The sequence below is a fragment of the Ovis aries genome, chromosome 14, assembly GCF_016772045.2.
Source record: "Ovis aries strain OAR_USU_Benz2616 breed Rambouillet chromosome 14, ARS-UI_Ramb_v3.0, whole genome shotgun sequence".
Taxonomy (NCBI): domain Eukaryota; kingdom Metazoa; phylum Chordata; class Mammalia; order Artiodactyla; family Bovidae; genus Ovis; species Ovis aries.
In genome coordinates, this window is record NC_056067.1 from 59,991,257 (window position 1) to 60,011,451 (window position 20,195).

General features: G+C 44.1%; 1 protein-coding gene across 49 annotated transcripts in view; it reads right to left on the reverse strand.

The window, feature by feature from the left end:
- Positions 1-1,234, reverse strand: part of LOC121816008 (zinc finger protein 665-like) — a 42,731-nt gene extending 41,497 nt beyond the window's left edge. For all 49 annotated transcript variants that reach the window (XR_009596436.1, XR_009596427.1, XR_009596434.1 and 46 more), the window contains exon 1: positions 1,178-1,234. The gene's annotated coding sequence lies outside the window, so the exon portion shown is untranslated. The remainder of the gene's footprint in view (positions 1-1,177) is intronic.
- Between the last annotated feature and the right edge of the window lie 18,961 nt (positions 1,235-20,195).

The following is a 20,195-nucleotide window of genomic DNA, read 5'->3' on the forward strand; positions in this document are numbered from 1 at the left end:
CTGGATCAAGCTGACCCCTCTGTTCACCTATCTCCCTATTTCATCTGGGTCTTGGTGTCTCTTTTTCTCCCCCTCTGCTCTCCTGCTGCTCCTGTCCTATTTCCTCCCTCACACGTGTCCTGTCCCAGGCTGCTGCAATTCGTTCCCCCTCAAAACGCTCTCTCTCTCCAACCTTCCTGAGTCTTTCAAAAATCCATACCTATGTCTGCCTCTTTCTTTCCCCATTTCGGCTCCCTCTCTGCGCTCCAGATTACTCCCCTCCTCTCGCTGTGACTCTCCCTGCCTCCTCACTCCCTGGCAGGCCATGTGGCTATGCTTCCTTCCAGCCCTTTCTTCCTCTGCTCCTTAGCCTTTGGCCTCTTTCTCCCCTAGCACCATGATAAAACCGGCCACCTCAGATTGAGACTTGAACCCTTGTGGCGGGACTCCAACCGGGTGAAAACACAACTCGGGACTTTAACCCAAGAGGCCTGGACTCAAACCCGGCCAAAACCCAGTTAGGGACTCTCCACCTCTGACGTCCCTCATCGCCCTTCGCCTCCCCGCTCCCATCACTGAGACAGGGCAGTTCTCCCTGTGCTGTTTCCCAGTCCCTGGAGATCTGGCTTTCTAATTTACTAATACTTCTCTATTTTACAGCACTGGCTGTCACATGGCTGGCCCACGTCACCTACCCTACGCGGGGTGAAGGAACGGGCTGACGGGAAAGGGGGGCCTGCGGGGCAGAAGGACCGGCCTGAGGAGACGAGAGGACAGAGGGGCTGGGCGAGAGGGGGCTCAGGAGCGGGTGGGCTCTCCGGAATCCCGGGACCAGGCAGAGGGCGCAGCCTCTCCGCGAGCGGGGCGACGGGCTCTGCCTCCAGGGGTCGAGAAGGCGACGCGGCGGGGCGCGACTCCAACTCGCGAGAGACGGCTTTACTTGGCGAGGCCAGAGATAAAAAATGGTTTTAAGCAGGAAAATGTCGCCAGAGGCGGTGTCTCGCGCACCGAGGCCCGAAACCACCTCAGAAACATTTAAAACCCAAACAAAAAGATAACTGGGCCGCAGCGGCAGCGTCTATCCGGGGCCGAGCACCGGGTGCCGGGGATTTCAGGTCGCCGAGAATTCCCACACCCTGAGGACGAGTGAGCGGGGCGGAGGTGGGGGTTGGAGGGGTGGCGAGCTCTGCAAACTTACTCTAGAAGGAAGCTTAGGCGCCGCTCGGGAACCTCGGCTCCGCGCTCTCCAACTTCCGACTCTGTGTGAAAGGGCTTTTGTATTAGAGCTTCCGACCAGGAGCGGGAAGAGCAGCCGCCGCGCGCACTGCTCCTGGGAGGGGCGGGCCGCGGAGGGGGCGGGGCCTGTTACCTTGACAGCAATAAGTTACCGTCTGTAACAGTGCTCAGGTAAAAGTTTCAAGTTACGTCGGAAGACGAGATACTTCCTCTTAAGACTAAAAGGGTTTATTCTCAATAAAAGCTGTTTTTCACAGCATGTTGTCCTCCGATCCTGCTAGTGAGGCTGAAGCAATGCAGGGATCTGGGAACTTGGGCAGTTATAGGACTAGTCTCTATATTACAAATACAAAACTCTGCCTGGGTAGAAATGGGCCATTCCCTACTCACACCCTACAAAACAGCAAACTTTGCACAGTGCTGAGTTCAACAAACTCAGGTCAGTACCTGGGTGTCTGAGATGGAGGACTTAAGGGATGTGATCATTTGCGTCACTAAGCACAGCCTTTTAAGAGCAAGAAACTTTAAATGATTATAAACTGCATTATTGTTTCTTTTATCCAACGTGTTTTAATTACTTCCCTTTCTAAACCCAACTCTTTAAACAGTGACATACAGGGGGTTGTATAAGCAACTCTTACAAAGATAAATATCATTGTGTAAGTTTAAGCTACAGAGAAAAATTAACTGATACGTATACTGTGAAACCATTATCACAATAAGTTTGCCTAGCATCTATAACTTCATATAGATAACTTAAAAATTATTCTTGACAGCGGATTCAGTGGATTTATGAGATACAACACCAAAAGCTGATGCCAACAAAATAAAAAGAGATAAACTGCACACATCCTAATTATCAAATATTGTGCAGTAAACCATCCTCAGCAGTGAAAAAAACAATGTAAACTATAATACAAAAAAATTGCCAATCATACATTCATAATAGCTTAACATCAAGAATACATGCTGCTACTGCTGCTGCTAAGTCACTTCAGTTGTGTCCAACTCTGTGCGACCCCATAGACGGCAGCCCACCCAGGCTCCCCCGTCCCTGGAAATCTTTAGGCAAGAACACTGGAGTGGGTTGCCATTTCCTTCTCCAATGCAAGAAAGCGAAAAGTGAAAGTGAAGTCGCTCAGTCGCAACCCCATGGACTGCAGCCTTCCAGGCTCCTCCGTCCATGGGATTTTCCAGGCAAGAGTACTGGAGTAGGGTGCCACTGCCTTCTCCATAATACATAAAGAACTGTAAAAAGTACTGATCACCAATTCCACCATGGGGTGGGGGCAGTTTCTTAACCAACCAGCCCACATATTGCAAATAAAATACAAAGAGTAGGGTACTCTTTCTGCCCCCTTCTGATGCCTATGTCAGAGCTTTCTCTATCTCCTTTATTCTTTAATAAAACTTAAAAAAAAATACAAAGAGTAACATAAAATAGAAACAATGACAAAAATAAAAGACAATCATTTATAATGCATACAAATATTAAAAAAGGAAAGTAGCTATGCCTTGAAAAAAAAAATGAAGTTATCACTGAAGTTATTACTCCCTACATAAGCTCTGTCATTAAGTTGCTACAAAATTAAGTGTGGAGGCAGAATGATCAAGAGCACCCAGGTGACAAGCATGCAGCATCAGCAACAGTTTAGTCAACAGCCTCACAACTATGAGGGTGTGAACCTGGACAGTACCCTTGTCAGGAGAAGTTCCTACACCTCTTGGTGAGGCTCAAAGGGCATGGTGATAGTACACATGAACAACACTATCACAGTGCCCTTCACGCAGGCTTCTCTGACATCACTCAAAGCCAGAAAAAGATGCACAGGTCAAGGTCTTCAGATACTTTCTCATATCACAGAACACGCTGACCACTATACTAAGTAGCTTCAAGTGGTAATTCTGTATGCAGCAGGAAAATATTACAACCAATACGGGAAAGGATTCTCCTTTAAAAATTTTCTCTTATCCAGTAAACCCACACCACAGAGAGTCCATGAGGAGCTGCCTCTTAAACACAGGCGGATTACCACAGCAAAGAAACTGGACATGACTTCAGACCCTAGGGCCACATACATCAAAATCAAATTTAAAAGGAAAAATTATACAAACTAAGGGGAAAGCAAAGTCAGGAAGAGTCTACACTCCCAGACTAGATAGACCAGTACAAGAGTGGAAAACTATGAGATGTGGGGGTCTCATATCCTAAGACCTTGAGATGGGACTATTTGGTCCACCCAGAGATGCCAAGCTAAGAGCCTGAAAGATTCACACATATTCCCTTTCTTGGACTGCTGTCCTTACAGTTTTCCCAAGTGACAGGCACAGAAGACCCAATCCACCAGCTTATTCCACACACCCTGACATGTATGGCAGCAAAAGGAGAACAGCAGAAACGGCTGAGCCATCTCAAGAGGCAGACAGGGACTGAGACAGTTCATTACAGGTTCTGAGGTGCCAGATATAATTAAAGAGCAGCCAGTACTTTCCCATTTGCCGATTCTATCTCCCAAATACGACAACTGCGATGAAAGCAGCACCAGATCAGGGGTTAGACGCTTGGGGCATCAGCTCTGATCTATATGGACTAAGAATTGAGTAGCCAATACATCCAAGCCCACAAAGAGAGAAGAGGGGGCAAGGCAGCCCACCTCATGCTCCTCACACTCGAGAACAACCAGCTCACAGCAGGGAGATGGCGAGTGTTGTGGACACAAACCTTGCCTTTGTGTCTGATGGAGCTGCAGCACCACTGGAGGGTGAAAGAACACATGATACATGTTGAAGGACAGGCTGAGGACTCGGGGAAAGGTTAAGCTTCCTCTGGGACTTTAATAAACAAACTTCTCTTTGGCCAAAGATCCGAGAGAGTCAATTCCTAGGTAGGTTGAGAAGTCTGGGGTACCCGAGGAGGAGAAAGGGGTCTGGGGCTTTTGAAGGATAGATAGTGTTCTGGAATTCTCAAGGACAAACTTTTTTCTTTAAGCCCAGAGCTGATGACTACACAACAAAACAACTCCGCTTAAACTCTGTACTAAGCTGAGACACTATTTTGCCAACAAAGGTCCGTCTAGTCAAGGCTATGGTCTTTCCAGTGGTCATGCATGGATGTGAGAGTTGGACTGTGAAGAAAGCTGAGTGCAGAAGAACTGATGCTTTTGAACTGTGGTGTCCTTGAGAGTCCCTTCTGCAAGGAGATCCAAACAGTGCATTCTAAAGGAGATCAGTCCTGGGTGTTCATTGGAAGGAATGATGCTAAAGCTGAAACTTCAATACTTTGGCCACCTCATGCGAAGAGTTGACTCACTGGAAAAGACTTTGATGCTGGGAGGGATTAGGGGCAGGAGGAGAAGGGGACGACAGAGGATGAGATGGCTGGATGGCATCACCGACTCGATGGACATGAGTTTGAGTGAACTCCGGGAGTTGGTGATGGACAGGGAGGCCTGGCGTGCTGCAATTCATGGGGTCGCAAAGAGTCAGACAAGACTGAGCGACTGCACTGAACTGAAGATAATATAACAACAATGTGTCCTGCTTGAGGACAGGTTTCTCCTTCTTGAGAACCTTCTGACGAATCCTGTCATCTTGAAGTGTAAATTCTGGGCATGGGTCTCGTAAGAGCTTTACAACCTTGAGACATTCTTTTGACTTACTGTAATAACCAATTAAGAAACTATATAACTCCCTTGCTAAGACTAGCGAGGGGGGGCATTCTCCATCCCCCTTCTGATGTCTACGTCAGAAGCTTTCTCTGTCCCATTTCATACTTTAATAAAACTCTGCTACACAAAGGTTCTTGAGTGCTCAAGCCTGGTCCCTGGTCCCAAAACTATATCTTCTTCTTCCGAGATCATGAAACTGACCTTGTTCATTGAAAGCTCTCATCTCTATGTACCATTACAAGAGGTTTCCAACCACTATTAATGGTGTGCTTTCCTCTCTGCCCTGAGATCTCATCTCTGTTCACACTTTTCATACATTCCCGTTCATTTGGGGGTTTTGCTTGTTTTCAAAACAAGTATCTCAGACTAAAATATACGATGTATGAAACGAGCACACCTAACATTGTTCTCAATGGTGAAAGACTGAAAACTTTTCCTCTGAAATCGGGAAGAAGGCAAGGACATGCACTCTGCATCACTGTTCAACAAAGGACTGAAACCCCTAACCAGAGCATTTAGACAAGAAAAAGAAATCAAAGCTTCCCAAAGTGAAAAATTAGAAAGTTACCTTCTTCCCTAGAGGACAATGTCTTTTATTTATAAACTGTAGATTCCACACAGACACAAAAAACCCCTGCCACATCAAACAGCAATTTTAGCAAACTTGCAGGATACAAAAGTCAACGTGCAAATCAGCTCCATTTCTATACACAATGAACAAAGTAAAAAGAAAACCACATAACAATTTTATTTACTATTGCATTAAAAATGGATGAAATATTTAGGAACAATTCATCAAGGAGGTGAAACATATACACTAAAAACGACTTAATCATTTCTAAAAGAATTCCAAAATAAATAAATCTAGTAGTCATGGACTGGAAATCTCAGCATTCTATATTTCCAAGTTACTCAAAGTGTTCCACAGATTTAATGAATTCATTATGAAACATACAATAGAAATGTTTGCAGAAATAGAAAAAACTTGCCAGAAGTCATAAAGAATCTCAAGGGGACCACAAACTGCAAAAATACTCTTCAATAAGTACAAAGATGAAAGATGACATCTGCCCTTTTTAAAATTTCAAGCCTACCACAATATAATCCAGGTGGTGTAGTACTGGCATAAACACGGATTTATACACAAATGAACAGAAAACAATGCTCAGAAATAACTATTTGCATATATTTAAAATCTAATGACAAGGATGCTAAGAAAACACAGTGCAAAAAAGACAGCTGCCATAACAAATGGTGAATCTATGGGTTAAACAATGAAGAGGAAACCCCACCTGCATCAAAAGTAAAAACATCTCTGTGCCAAACCACAAAATGAACACAGTGAAAAGACGAAATCTCAAGAATGAAGGCAATGACAGTGAATTTCCAGCTCTCAGAGATTTAGATTCATGTCACAGTTTCAAACAGATGATGGAATAGCACACTCTCTATCACTGATACCTGATTCTGAACTTTCCATCCCATTTCCAATCAAGATTTTGAACTCAGTGACTCACTCACTTAGCTTCAATTACCTTAGAACAAATTTCCCTTTTTAGGTCTACTTCCAGATTTTACCAGGTACTGTGCATGTTAATAACTGACTTCCACCCACATCTTCTTAATGCTGAATGACAAAGAGCAGACTGCACAGCCAGAAGGACCTGAGGCAATCCCTGCTGCCCAACAGCACTGAGACCCCTTCTCAAACTTGTGGGTGTGAAGCCCTGCCCAGGATGGTGCCTTCCACACAGGCCACCGTGTCATGGGGAGATGGGATCTAAGTGGAGATGACAGACCCTGAGGGAAGTTCCCTGCTGAGTGTGCATGTACCAGGGTCAGGAAGGATACTTCAGAGTCAGAGATGATTAGTAAGTCCAAAGAAGGGATTTCAGGAAGGACAGATTGAGAATCAACTGAGAATATGATTTTACCTGAGAAAGAGCCATTCCTCTTTTCTTGCCTTTTTCCCTCCTCTTCCCAGCTTCTTCCTCAGACAATGTAAGTGTTTAGAAGTTGATCTGGCAAGTGGAAAACAGGCTGCTTCAGGCTTAGAATCAAAGTCCCCCCTTCCTTCGCCACAACCACAAAAACAGGAAGACCTCCTTATGTGGAACAGTGCTTTGGTGTCCACTGCCTCAGGTGGGATGCTGTTTCTGCCCTCCTATTTCTTCCCTCACACCTGTCCTGCCCCCCTCAGCAACTTGTTTCTCCTCTCGCTGCTCTTCTCCCCACCCCCACCCTTCTAATTGTCCTAAACATCTATACATCGGTCTCTTTCTTTCTCCAACTCTGCTCCCTCTCTGCCTTCTAGTCACACCCCTTCTCTCCCTGTTACACTCCCACTCTGGGGCACTCCAGGTGTCTAGGGTTACTTCCTTCTCTTCTCTTCTAGTCAACACCTATCCCTGTTTCTCTCCCAGGATCACCCCTGTCAGCCCTCCTAGCGCAGACGTGGGGCCCCTGTCTCCTTGTCTCCAACTCCTGGAGATCCCACGCCTTTGTCCATTATTCTTTCACCCACCCGCTGCTTTAAGGGCTAACTCTATTTCATTGTAGCATCCCTTTGCAACTGCCTCAGCCATCCTGGGCGACCCCGTCGGTTCTCATTGATTTCCACTTCTGAGTTTGCCTTTCACTCTCAGTCACTGCTTCTTCTGATCCCCCTCGCCCACGTATCTACAAAAATGATGAGTAAATGAAACGCCCGCCTATCAAAAGAGCACCTTTTCCAAAGAGACGGACTCGTGACGGAAAAACACTGGGTGTCACACGTCCAGCCCAGGGGTGAGGAAAAGGGACTGACCAGGAATGGAGGCCTGCGGGGCAGAACGATCGTCTTGAGGAGACGCGAGGGCAGAGAGGCTGGGAGCCAGAGGGGTTTCGGGCGGGGCGGGCTCTCCAGAATCCCAGGACCGGGGAGAGGACGCGGCTTCTCCGGGAGCGGGGCCGTCGACGCGACCTCCAAGGGCCGACAGGGTGAGGCGGTGGAGGTGGGTGTGCCTGAATCCCCCTCGCGCCCGGGCACAGGCGTAGGTACTAACGGTTAAGTTTTCAGCAGGAAAATATCCCGAAAGGCGGTGTCTCTGTGGCCGAAGGCCGAAAAACAAACGGCAAGGACAAGCCTCAGAGCGATTTCGAACACTCGACCAGCAACCGCAGCCTCTGGGCTTATTTGGTGTTTGCCCGCAGAACCAGCGGGACCCTGAAGATGAGCGGGGCGAGGGCGGGTTGAACAGCTAAGTGCGCTGCACACGTTTACACTAGGAGGTCCGCGACTCTCTCTCGCGGCCTTCCGCTTCCGCAGGAAATTGCGCATGCGCGGATTCCAAGGCGGAGCTTCTGGGTGGGGGGGCTGGGCGGATCGCTGCAGGCGAGGGGCGGGGCGAGAAACGTCCAGGTCTGCAGAGCGAGAACAAGGCGGGGCAAGGGTCCGGGAGGAGTTTAACAGTCCTGTGATGCCCCATAAATTACAGCCTGTTTGTTTTTTTTTTTTAATTTGTTGCCTTTAACATCTAAATAGATAGCATATTCTTCTATAATTACAATATGGAAATGTCTATGAACAAAAGAAACTTTTTGTCATATGTTGAGGAAAGAACAGTGGTAGTGAAAGTCGCTCAGTCGTGTCCGATTCTGCGACCCCATGGTGTATAAAATCCAGGGAATTCTCCAGGCCAGAATACTGGAGTGGGTAGTCTTTCCCTTCTGCGTGGGATCTTCGCAAGCCAGGGATCTAACCCTGGTCTCCCGCATTGCAGGCGGATTCTTTACCAGCTGAGCAACAAGGAAGCCCCTGTTAGTAAGATTCATCCAGTGTTTTAGCAACAAGATCTAAGCAGCCAGGGTATGGTCAGTGTTTGGGGACAGACATAAAAAAATCTGCAATCCATGAATAGCTTTGATTTCTTTTAGTGCCTGTTGTCTGCTGGACAGTTCTCTTCTCCTTAAACTCTTCCGATTTAATTTGAATTTTATACATTCCCCCACAGCCTCCTGGAAAATTTGAGGATTTGGGTCACTTTGAGCTTCCCCTCGGGGTGCTAGGAAAACATGCGCTGGGCACAGTGGGGAACTGGACACAGTGGATAAGAGGAAGCTGGCGGGTTCTGTGGACCAGAGGCACTGCTGCGGCGGGGCTCCACGCTGCCACACCAGCAGAGGCGGCTGGCCTTCCCAGGTAGCTGTGTCATCCCGTTACACTTTTAAGGCAAAAGCTTATAACATTGGAGACCAGTATATTGGAAACTGGGATATGTCCTCCTAACAGGTAGAAAAGTTTCCATGACGATTTTATTTTCCTTTTTAAAAATTTTTGAAATTACGAAAGAATGACAACACATTTACATGAGGCTTTGAAAGTAGTTACAGACAGTTCCACTACATATTACAATTTTTTAAGTAGGCAAATTAAGGTTTTTAATTGGAACTTCAATATTAAACTCTCAAAAATTAATAGAATGGACAGGGAAGTAGGATATACTAGAACTGAAAAGAATTGTGAACCAATTCAACTTGATTAAGACTTATACACTTTTCACACAAGAGCAGGATACAAATTGTATTCAAGTTCCCATAGACTATTGACCAGGAGACACTGGAACATGACATAAAACAAGGTGCAAAAGTTTCATGGCCTAAATAAAGAGTATTGAAATCATACAGGGCCTGCTCTCTTATTACTGTGAAACTATGTGAGAAATCAATACTAAAAGGTATTTGAAAATAACCCACATATTTTCAAGTGCAATAAATAAATAAATGTTTTTGTCAGCAGGTTCTTGCCTGTCCTGCTCCTGGCAATTCAGGGGTTCGGAACCTGGGTCTCCAAAGAATTCCTGTAGTCCGGTAAGTGGATGCAGACCATTTCCTCCCATTAGAATAATTTACACATCTTAAGAAAACAAGAAATTTTTCTGGATTTCTTTCTGTACTGAAAACTAAGATAAGAAATACAAAACTATCCCTGGGGAAAATGTGCCATTTTACAGTGACTTCCTGTATAACAACTTTTCCTCTTTGTTCCTCATTTAGCTGGAAGGCCAAACACCACATGGCTCAGTTCCAGAGACACAAGGTCAAAACCTATAGTCTGAGACTGGAGGACTAACGTTTTTGATGGGAACTTCCATCAGTACCTTTTTTTTGTTTTGAAATTGACAAAGTTTCTAACTACTGCTTTAAAAAGGGCAATTTTCGTTGATCTGTTGCTAAGTCGATTCTGAGTCTTCGCAACTCCATGAACTGCAGCACACCAGGCTTCCCTGTCCTTCACTATCTCCCAGGGTTTTCTCAAACTTGTGTTCATTGAGTGAGTAATGCCATCCAACCATCTCATCCTCTGTCACCCTCTTCTCCTGCCTGCAATCTTTCCCAGCATCAGGGTCTTTTCCATTGAGTTCGCTCTTTGCATCATGTGGCCAAAAAGAGCAATACATCTTTAAAAATGGATGAAAACCGCATTGTTCCTTTAGTACACATTCTAAGCTTCTACTGCTCTCCACACAACAGGCCAATAATTGAGAGACGAGTTGCTGGGGCAGGAATAATGACTTTATTCAGAAAGTCAGCAAATGGAAAATATGGTGGACTGTACCCCCAAAACCATCTTATCTGAGTTAGAACTCAGTCCCCTTGTATACTAAAAGAAGAGGGAGCAAAGTCAAGTCAAATTCCCTTGAACCTAAGGAATCAGTTAAGTAACAGAGCATAAAAGTACATCAATAAGAGTTCCCTGAGCAAACTATAATAACATCAGGAATTTGAAGAGCAATGGAAGGCCTTAAAAGGTCATTGTATAGGGTCACTCCTCAACCCCTCCCCCACACACAATATCAATAATCTTATTACTGTTTAAATCATTCCTGTGCTGGGGTAGAAAAAAATTTAAGGCTGCATAATATGTTTAAGAGATAATTTCAACTGTTGAAAAGTACAAAGCTTATTTATGAGATGATGTTTTGTAATAAAACCATGGAGTACATATCCATGCACACAGGCATGCACATGTAAACACACAACTGATTGAAATGAAGAGTTGCCTCTTGACACATTTTTAAATCATTTTCCCATGATCACTTTTAGTCATATGTATTTCAGCATCTCTGGGGCCATGAAAATGAATCAACTGTACTTAAGTGTGGTAATATTACCTTTTTGAAAAAGCTTGTTTATTTATTTAGGTGGTGCTGGTCTTTGTTACTTTGTGTGGCTTTTTCTAGTTGCACTGAGCGGGAGATACTCTGTAGTTGTGGTGAGTGGGCTTCTCACCGCAATGGCATCTTTTGTTACAGAGAACAGGTTGTAGGTGAACTGCAGGCACAAGGCTTCTGTAGTTGCAACACATGGGGTCTGCGGTTTTGGCTCACAGGCTCTCGAGCATGGGCTCAGTAGTTGTGGTGGATGGGCTTAGTTACTCCCAGGCACGCGGAATCTTCTCGGACCATGGAGATCAAACCCATATCCCCTGCACTGGCAGGCACATTCTTATCCACTGTACCAACAGGGACGTCTCAACTCTAATACTATATTAGTTAAAAAAAAAAGAAAGTAGTAGACATATAAGAATATATATATATATATATAGAATACTTTGAGTCCAATCTCTATAAAATACCTATATTCAAAAATAATATGAGGGCATCTCTCCTGGCACAATGGTAAAGAATCCACCCACAAATGCGGAAGACACGGGTTCTGCTCCAGGATAAGGCCACATGCCTCGAGGCAACTAAGACCAAGTGACACAACTACTGAGCCTGTGCTGTAGCGCCCAAGAGCCCAAACTACTAGGCCCACGTGCTGAAACTACTGAAGCCCAAGCATCATACAGCCTATGCTCTGCAACAAGACACAACGAGAATCGCATGCACCACGACTAGAGAAAGCCCCCACTGCTGGCAACTAGAGGAAAGACCAAGCAGCAACAAAGACCCAGAACACATAAATAAATAATTGTTGTAAAACAATGACTTTATTCTCAGTTAATTTTAGGTATGTAGTTATTAACAAAAACCAAAGTTTATTTGTTAATTCCACAATAGAACAATGAACCAAGGTTAGAATTGGGGACTTCCCTGGCAGTCCCGTGGTTAAGACCTCGCACTTCCATTTCTGGAGTTTCAGGTTCAATCCATACTCAGGGAACTAAAATTCTGCAAGCTGCACCATGTGTCAAAGAAGACAAAAAAAAATACCAGTAAACTTGGATTTCATAGTGAAAAATAGATGATGGAATGAAAAGCTCTCTAGCCCTGAGGTCTCTTTCTGCACTTTACATTCCATTCTCAAACACCAAGATTTTCAAGGAGGTCCTCATTTAGCTTTAAATGTACTATAAATAGTCAGGACTGATTTCCCCTTATTGGCCTCTTTTCCAGATTTTACCACGTATTCTGAGTGTTAATACCTGATGTCCACATGCAGCTTCTTAATTCTGGTTGACAGAGAGCAGACAGTGCATCCAGATAGGCCCTAAGCAAACTTGCTGTCCAACAGCACTGAGACCCTGTCTCCAACTGGTCGGTGAGAAGCCCTGCCCAGGACGGTGCCCAGGGGAGCCTCCTCACAAGGGCCGGGTCACCCGGTCATGGGGAGATGGGATCTAAGTGGAGATGACAGGCCCTCAGAGAAGGCCCCGGGTGAGTGTGCATGTACAGGAGACAGACAGGATACTCCAGAGTCAGACATGATTAGCGAGTCCAGAGAAAGCCATTTCAGGAAGGACAGACTGAGAATCACTCAGAATATGACACCTGAGAAAGAGCCATTCCTGACTCTTTTTCTCCCCTCTTCCAGGTTTTTTCTCAGGCCATCCTGCAGAGGTTGATACCGAAAGTTGAAAACATGCTGTTTAATACCTACAATCAACATTCTCCCTTCCTAAGCCCCAACTATACATACAGGGAAGCCCTCCATGGGGAACAGACAGTCCTCTGTGCTCACTGTCTCAGGAGAGACTCAGGACAGTCAATTCCAGCTCAGAAACCAATACAGGAGCTTTCCCACACTTTCCCTCAGATCACACTCCCCTCCTGGTGAGGCCTCATGTACACAGCAGCAGGGGCCACCTCCACTGACCCCACGATCCCCTTCAGGTCACACAGCAGGCCCGGGTCCATCCCCACTCACAGCAGAGTGGCCTCCTCATCCCTGGTGCTGTTCTCAGTCTCAGAAGTGGAGCCTAAGAGCCTTGGTTCTCAATGTTGGATCCAGATCAGATTTGCTGCACTGTGAACATACCTGGGACTAGGACCCACACAAGTATCTGAGGACGTCTGATAGGGCAGGGGGTACCATCCAACCATTTCATGCTCTGTCCTCTCCTTCTCCTCCTGCCCTCAATCTGTCCCAGCACCAGGGTCTTTTCAAATGAGTCAGCTCTTTGCATCAGGTGGCCACAGTACTGGAGCTTCAGCTTCAACATCAGTCCTTCCAATGAGCACCCAGGGGTGATCTCTTTTAAGATGGACTGATTCAGTTCAGTTCAGTCGCTCAGTCGTGTCCAACTCTTTGCGACCCCATGAATCACAGCATGCCAGGCCTCCCTGTCTATCACCAACTCCCGAAGTTCACTAAAACTCATGTCCATCGAATCGGTGATGCCATCCAGCCATCTCATCCTCTGCCGTCCCCTTCTCCTCCTGCCCCCAATCCCTCCCAGCTCAGGGTCTTTTCCAATGAGTCAACTCTTCACATGTCCAAAGTATTGAAGTTTCAGCTTCAGCATCAGTCCTTCCAATGAACACCTAGGACTGATCTCCTTTAGAATGGACTGGTTGGATCTCCTTGCAGTCCACAGGACTCTCAAGAGTCTTCTCCAACACCACAGTTCAAAACCATCAATTCTTCAGCACTCAGCTTTCTTAATAGTCCAACGCTCACGTCCATACATGCCCACTGGAAAAACCATAGCCTTGACTAGATGGACCTTTGCTGGCAAAGTATATCTCTGCTTTCCAATATACTATCTAGGTTGATCATCCTTCCAAGGAGTAAGCGTCTTTTAATTTCATGGCTACAATCACCATCTGCAGTGATTTTGGAGACCTACTCCCATAGTTTACACCTTTATATAATAGGATTAGCCAGAAGGTTTTTTTCCAGAGACTGTCCTCAAGCAGGATACATTATTGTTATATAATCCTAAGGAATGTAGAGGGACAAAAAAGTTTGTCCTTTCTTCCTGCTTGAGAATTCCAGACCCCTCTCTCTTTGGGGAACCCTAGACTTCTTATCAACCTGCCTAGGAAATGACTCTCTCAAACACTGCCAGTTTTGGTGTCAAAAAAACACCTTAGGAGAGTCATTGTCAGAATCATTAGGTTCTAACAAAGGAGAGGTTTCTAGATTTGTGCCTGCTGACAGAGGAGGAGCATTTGGAGCAGCTGGGGCATGGCTAGTAGGAAAATTTTGAAATATTTTATGTTGTTCTAATTGAGCCTTTTGTAAAGTTTTATCATCTACTTTATATTCATGCAATAAGTGTTCTGTCTGTTGTCGAATATTGGGAGTGCTAGAATTTACCTTGGAATAGCAGAATTACAGCTTTAATGAGAGCCCATAGGGGCCAGAAATCAACTGGAATATTTTTTCCCTACCTGGCGGCTCGTTCAACATTTTCATTGACCCGGTGCCAAATTTCTAGATCAAAACTGCCTTCATCAGGGAACCAAGGATTACATTTAACCACTGTTTGAAAGCAAGCCTCTATTCATTGGCATGAAACCAAAAGTCCCTGAGCTTTAAACAAATAGTGAAGTAAAGTAGAGAAATGATGGGGCTTTCTAGCAGTTTGACCCCTGTCTTAGTACTTACTGACCTCAATAGGCCCTGAGTCACTCCATCCGAAATGCAATGTATACCAGAGTCCCTGTTTGGGCGCCACTTGTTGAATAGTAGTGGTGAAAGTGGGCACCCTGTCTTGTTCCTGACTATAGGGGAAATGCTTTCAATTTTTCACCATTGAGGATAATGTTTGCTGTGGGTTTGTCATAGATAGCTTTTATTATGTTGCGGTATGTTCCTTCTATTCTTGCTTTCTGGAGAGTTTTTATCATAAATAAATGTTGAATTTTGTCAAAGGCTTTCTCTGCATCTATTGAGATAATCATATGGCTTTTGTTTTTCAATTTGTTAATGTGGTGAATTACATTGATTGATTTGCGGATATTGAAGAATCCTTGCATCCCTGGGATAAAGCCCACTTGGTCATGATGGATGATCTTTTTCATGTGTTGCTGGATTCTGATTGCTAGAATTTTGTTAAGGATTTTTACATCTATGTTCATCAGTGATATTGGCCTGTAGTTTTCTTTTCTTTTTCTTTGTCAGGTTTTGGTATTAGGGTGATGGTGGCCTCATAGAATGAGTTTGGAAGTTTACCTTCCTCTGCAATTTTCTGGAAGAGTTTGAGTAGGATAGGTGTTAGCTCTTCTCTAAATTTCTGGTAGAATTCAGCTGTGAAGCCATCTGGACCTAGGCTTTTGTTTGCTGGAAGATTTCTGATTACAGTTTCAATTTCTGTGCTTGTGATGGGCTGTTAAGATTTTCTATTTCCTCCTGGTTCAGTTTTGGAAAGTTGTACTTTTCTAAGAATTTGCCCATTTCTTCCAAGTTGTCCATTTTATTGGCATATAATTGCTGATGGTAGTCTCTTATGATCCTTTGTATTTCTGTGTTGTCTGTTTCCTGTGTTTTCTCCTGTAATTGAGATCTAATCTTACTGCATTGTGGTCAAAAAAGATGCTTGGAATGATTTCAATTTTTTTGAACTTACCAAGGCTAGATTTATGGCCCAGGATGTGATCTATCCTGGAGAAGGTTCCGTGTGCGCTTGAGGAAAAGGTGAAATTCATTGTTTTAGGGTGAAATGTCCTATAGATATCAGTTAGGTCTAACTGGTCTATTGTATCATTTAAAGTTTGTGTTTCCTTGTTAATTTTCTGTTTAGTTGATCTATCCACAGGTGTGAGTGGGGTATTAAAGCCTCCCACTATTATTGTCTTATTGTTAATTTCCCCGTTCATACTTGTTAGCATTTGTCTTACATATTGCAGTGCTCCTATGCTGGGTGCATATATATTTATAACTGTTATATCTTCTTCTTGGATTGATCCTTTGATCATTATGTAGTGTCCTTCTTTGTCTCTTTTCACAGCCTTTGTTTTAAAGTCTATTTTATCTAATATGAGTATTGCTACTCCTGCTTTCTTTTGGTCTCTATTTGCATGGAAAATCCTTTTCCAGCCCTTCACTTTCAGTCTGTATGTGTCCCCTGTTTTGAGGTGTGTCTCTTGTAGACAACATATATAGGGGTCTTGTTTTTGTATCTATTCAGCCAGTCTTTGTCTTCTGATTGGGGCATTCAACTCATTTACATTTAAGGTAATTATTGATAGTATGATCCCATTGCCATTTACTTTATTGTTTTGGGTTTGAGTTTATACACCCTTTTTGTGTTTCCTGTCTAGAGAAGATCCTTTAGCATTTGTTGGGGAGCTGGTTTGGTGGTGCTGAATTCTCTCAGCTTTTGCTTGTCTGTAAAGCTTTTGATGTCTCCTTCATATTTGAATGAGATCCTTGCTGGGTACAGTAATCTGGGCTGTAGGTTATTTTCTTTCATCACTTTAAGTATGTCCTGCCATTCCCTCCTGGCCTGAAGAGTTTCTATTGAAAGATCAGCTATTATCCTTATGGGAACCCTCTTGTGTGTTATTTGTTGTTTTTCCTTTGCTGCTTTTAATATTTTTTCTTTGTGTTTGATCTTTGTTAATTTGATTAATATGTGTCTTGGAGTGTTTCACCTTGGGTTTATCCTGTTTGGGACTCTGTGCGTTTCTTGGACTTGGGTGGCTATTTCCTTCCCCATTTTAGGGAAGTTTTCAACTATTATCTCCTCAAGTATTTTCTCATGGTCTTTCTTTTTGTCTTCTGCTTCTGGGACTCTATGATTTGAGTTTGGGGGCATTTAACATTGTCCCAGAAGTCTCTGAGATTGTCCTCATTTCTTTTAATTCGTTTTTCTTTTTTCCTCTCTGATTCATTTATTTCTACCATTCTATCTTCTACCTCACTAATCCTATCTTCTGCCTCTGTTATTCTACTATTTGTTCCCTCCAGAGTGTTTTTTATCTCATTTATTGCATTATTCATTATATATTGACTCTTTTTTATTTCTTCTAGTCCTTGTTAAACCTTTCTTGCATCTTCTCAATCCTTGTCTACAGGCTATTTATCTGTGATTCCATTTTGTTTTCAAGATTTTGGATCATTTTCACTATCATTATTCGGATTCTTTATTAGGTAGATTCCCTATCTCTTCCTCTTTTGTTTGGTTTGGTAGGCATTTATCCTGTTCCTTTACCTGCTGGGAATTCCTCTGTCTCTTCATCTTGTTTATATTGGTGTGCTTGGGGTGGCCTTTCTGTATTCTGGCAGTTTGTGGAGTTCTTTTTATTGTGGCATTTCCTTGCTGTGGGTGGGGTTGTATGGGTGGCTTGTCAAGGTTTCCTGGTTAGGGAAGCTTGTGTCGGTGTTCTGGTGGGTGGAGCTGGATTTCTTCTCCCTGGAGTGCAATGAAGTGTCCAGTAATGAGTTATGAGATGTCAGTGGGTTTGGAGTGACTTTGGGCAGCCTGTATATTGAAGCTCAGGGTCATGTTCCTGTGTTGCTAGAGAATTTCAGTGGTATGTCTTGTTCTGGAACTTGTTGGCCCATGGATGGTGCTTGGTTTCAGTGTAGGTATGGAGGCGTTTGATGAGCTCCTGTTGATTAATGTTCCCTGGAGTCAGGAGTTCTCTGGTGTTCTCAGGATTTGGACTTAAGCCTCCTGCTTCTGGTTTTCAGTCTTATTTTTACAGTAGCCTCAAGACTTCTCCATTTATACAGCACTGTTGATAAAACATCTAGGTTAAAGATGAAAAGTTTCTCCTGGGTGAGGGACACCCAGGGAGATTCACAGAGTTACATGGAGAAGAGAAGAGGGAGGAGGGAGATAGAAGTGACCAGGATGAGATGAGGTGGAATCAAAAGAGGAGAGAGCAAGCTAGCCAGTAATCACTTCCTTATGTGTGCTCCACAGTCTGGACCGCTCAGATGTTTACGGAGTTATACAGAGAAAAGAAGAGGGAGGAAAGAGATAGAGGAGACCAGGAGGATAAAGGGGGGAATCAAAAGGAGAGAGACAGATCCAGCCAGTAATCAGTTCCCTAAGTGTTCTCCACCGTCCAAAACACACAGATTCACAGAGTTGGGTAGAGAAGAGAAGGGGGAGGGAGGAGATAGAGGCAACCTGGTGGAGAAAAAGGAGAGTCCAAAGAGGGAGAGAGCAGTCAAGCCAGTAATTTCAGTCCCAAGTAAAAATGGGTACTGAAGATTGGGTTCTTAAAGGTACAAAATTGATAATACCAAAAAGCAAAGATTAAAAATCTAGAGTAGAGCGTGGATTTTCTAGAGTAGAGTAGAGTAGAGTAGAGGGAGTAGAGAGCAGTCAAACCAGTAATCTCACTCCCAAGTAAAAATGGGTAAAGAGATGGGAATATCAGACTACCTGACCTGCCTCTTGAGAAATCTGTATGCAGGTCAGGAAGCAACAGTTACAACTGGACATGGAACAACAGAGTACGTCAAGGCTGTATATTGTCACCCTGCTTATTTAACTTCTATGCAGAGTACATCATGAGAAATGCTGGACTGGAAGAAACACAAGCTGGAATCAAGATTGCCAGGAGAAATATCAATAACCTCAGATATGCAGATGACACCACCCTTAAAAAGCCTCTTGATGAAAGTGAAAGAGGAGAGCGAAAAAGTTGGCTTAAAGCTCAACATTCAGAAAACGAAGATCATGGCATCTAGTCCCATCACTTCATGGGAAATAGATGGGGAAACAGTGGAAACAGTGTCAGACTTTACTTTTGGGGGCTCCAAAATCACTGCAGATGGTGAGGGCAGCCATGAAATTAAAAGACGCTTACTCCTTGGAAGAAAAGTTATGACCAACCTAGACAGTATATTCAAAAGCAGAGACAGTACTTTGCCGACTAAGGTCCATCTAGTCAAGGCTATGGTTTTTCCTGTGGTCATGTATGAATGTGAGAGTTGGACTGTGAAGAAGGCTGAGCGCTGAAGAATTGATGCTTCTGAACTGTGCTGTTGGAGAAGACTCTTGAGACTCCCTTGGATTGCAAGGAGATCCAACCAATCCATTCTGAAGGAGATCAGCCCTGGGATTTCTTTAGAAGGAATGATGCTAAAGCTGAAACTCCAGTACTTTGGCCACCTCATACGAAGAGTTGACTCATTGGAAAAGACTCTGATGCTGGGAGGGATTGGGGACAGGAGGAGAAGGGGACGACAGAGGATGAGATGGCTGGATGGCATCACAGACTCGATACACGTGAGTCTGAGTGAACTCTGGGAGATGGTGATGGACAGGGAGGCCTGGTGTACTGCGATTCATGGGGTCGCAAAGAGTCAGACACGACTGAGCGAGTGAACTGAACTGAAGATTGGTTTCTTAAAGGTACAAAATTGATAACAATACCAAAAAGCAAAAATTAAAAATATAGAGTAGAGGGTGGATTTTCAAAGATTAAAAATCTAGAGTAGAGCGTGGATTAAAAATCTAGAGTAGAGGGTGGATTTTCAAAATACAATATTAAAGAAAAAAGAAAAGTCACAAAATTATATATATATATATATATATATACGAAGTTTGCTTTAAAAAATAGGGTCTCTCTTTTTTTTGCAAAGTAATAGTAGGTTATAAAAATGAAAATTAAAGGAGTAATAGAGGACTTAAAAATAAAATTTTTTTTAAATTAAGGAATGATAGTAAAAATATATCTAGGACTTTCTCTGGTGTTGCTGTGAGCAGTGGGGGGTCAGTTCATTTTCGGATAGTTTCTTGATCCGGCTTATATTTCTCAAGATCTATAGGCCCCTTCCTATGTAGTCGGCACTAACTACAGGGTTTTAATCTACTGCACCTGTCACTTCCAAGGATGTTCCCTCTGTTTTCACTTCTGTTTGCTAGTCTCTTCAGTGTCTAATTACCACCCTGACACAAGGGGGCGGTGGTGGACACTTTTCTAGGCTCACTTGTTGAATCGTGCTGTGAGGAGGGAGGGACGCTGCAAACAAATAGCACTGGCATGTGCTCACAGAGTCTCAGCCACACTGGGTTTGCCCCCCTCACGGAGTGTGTGCTTTCCCTGTCTACACTGCTTAGGCTCTAGGTTGCTCTGCCAGGAACTGTCTGAGGCCGGCCCTGGGTTGTATGCACTTCCCAGGTCTAAGCCGCTCAGGCTC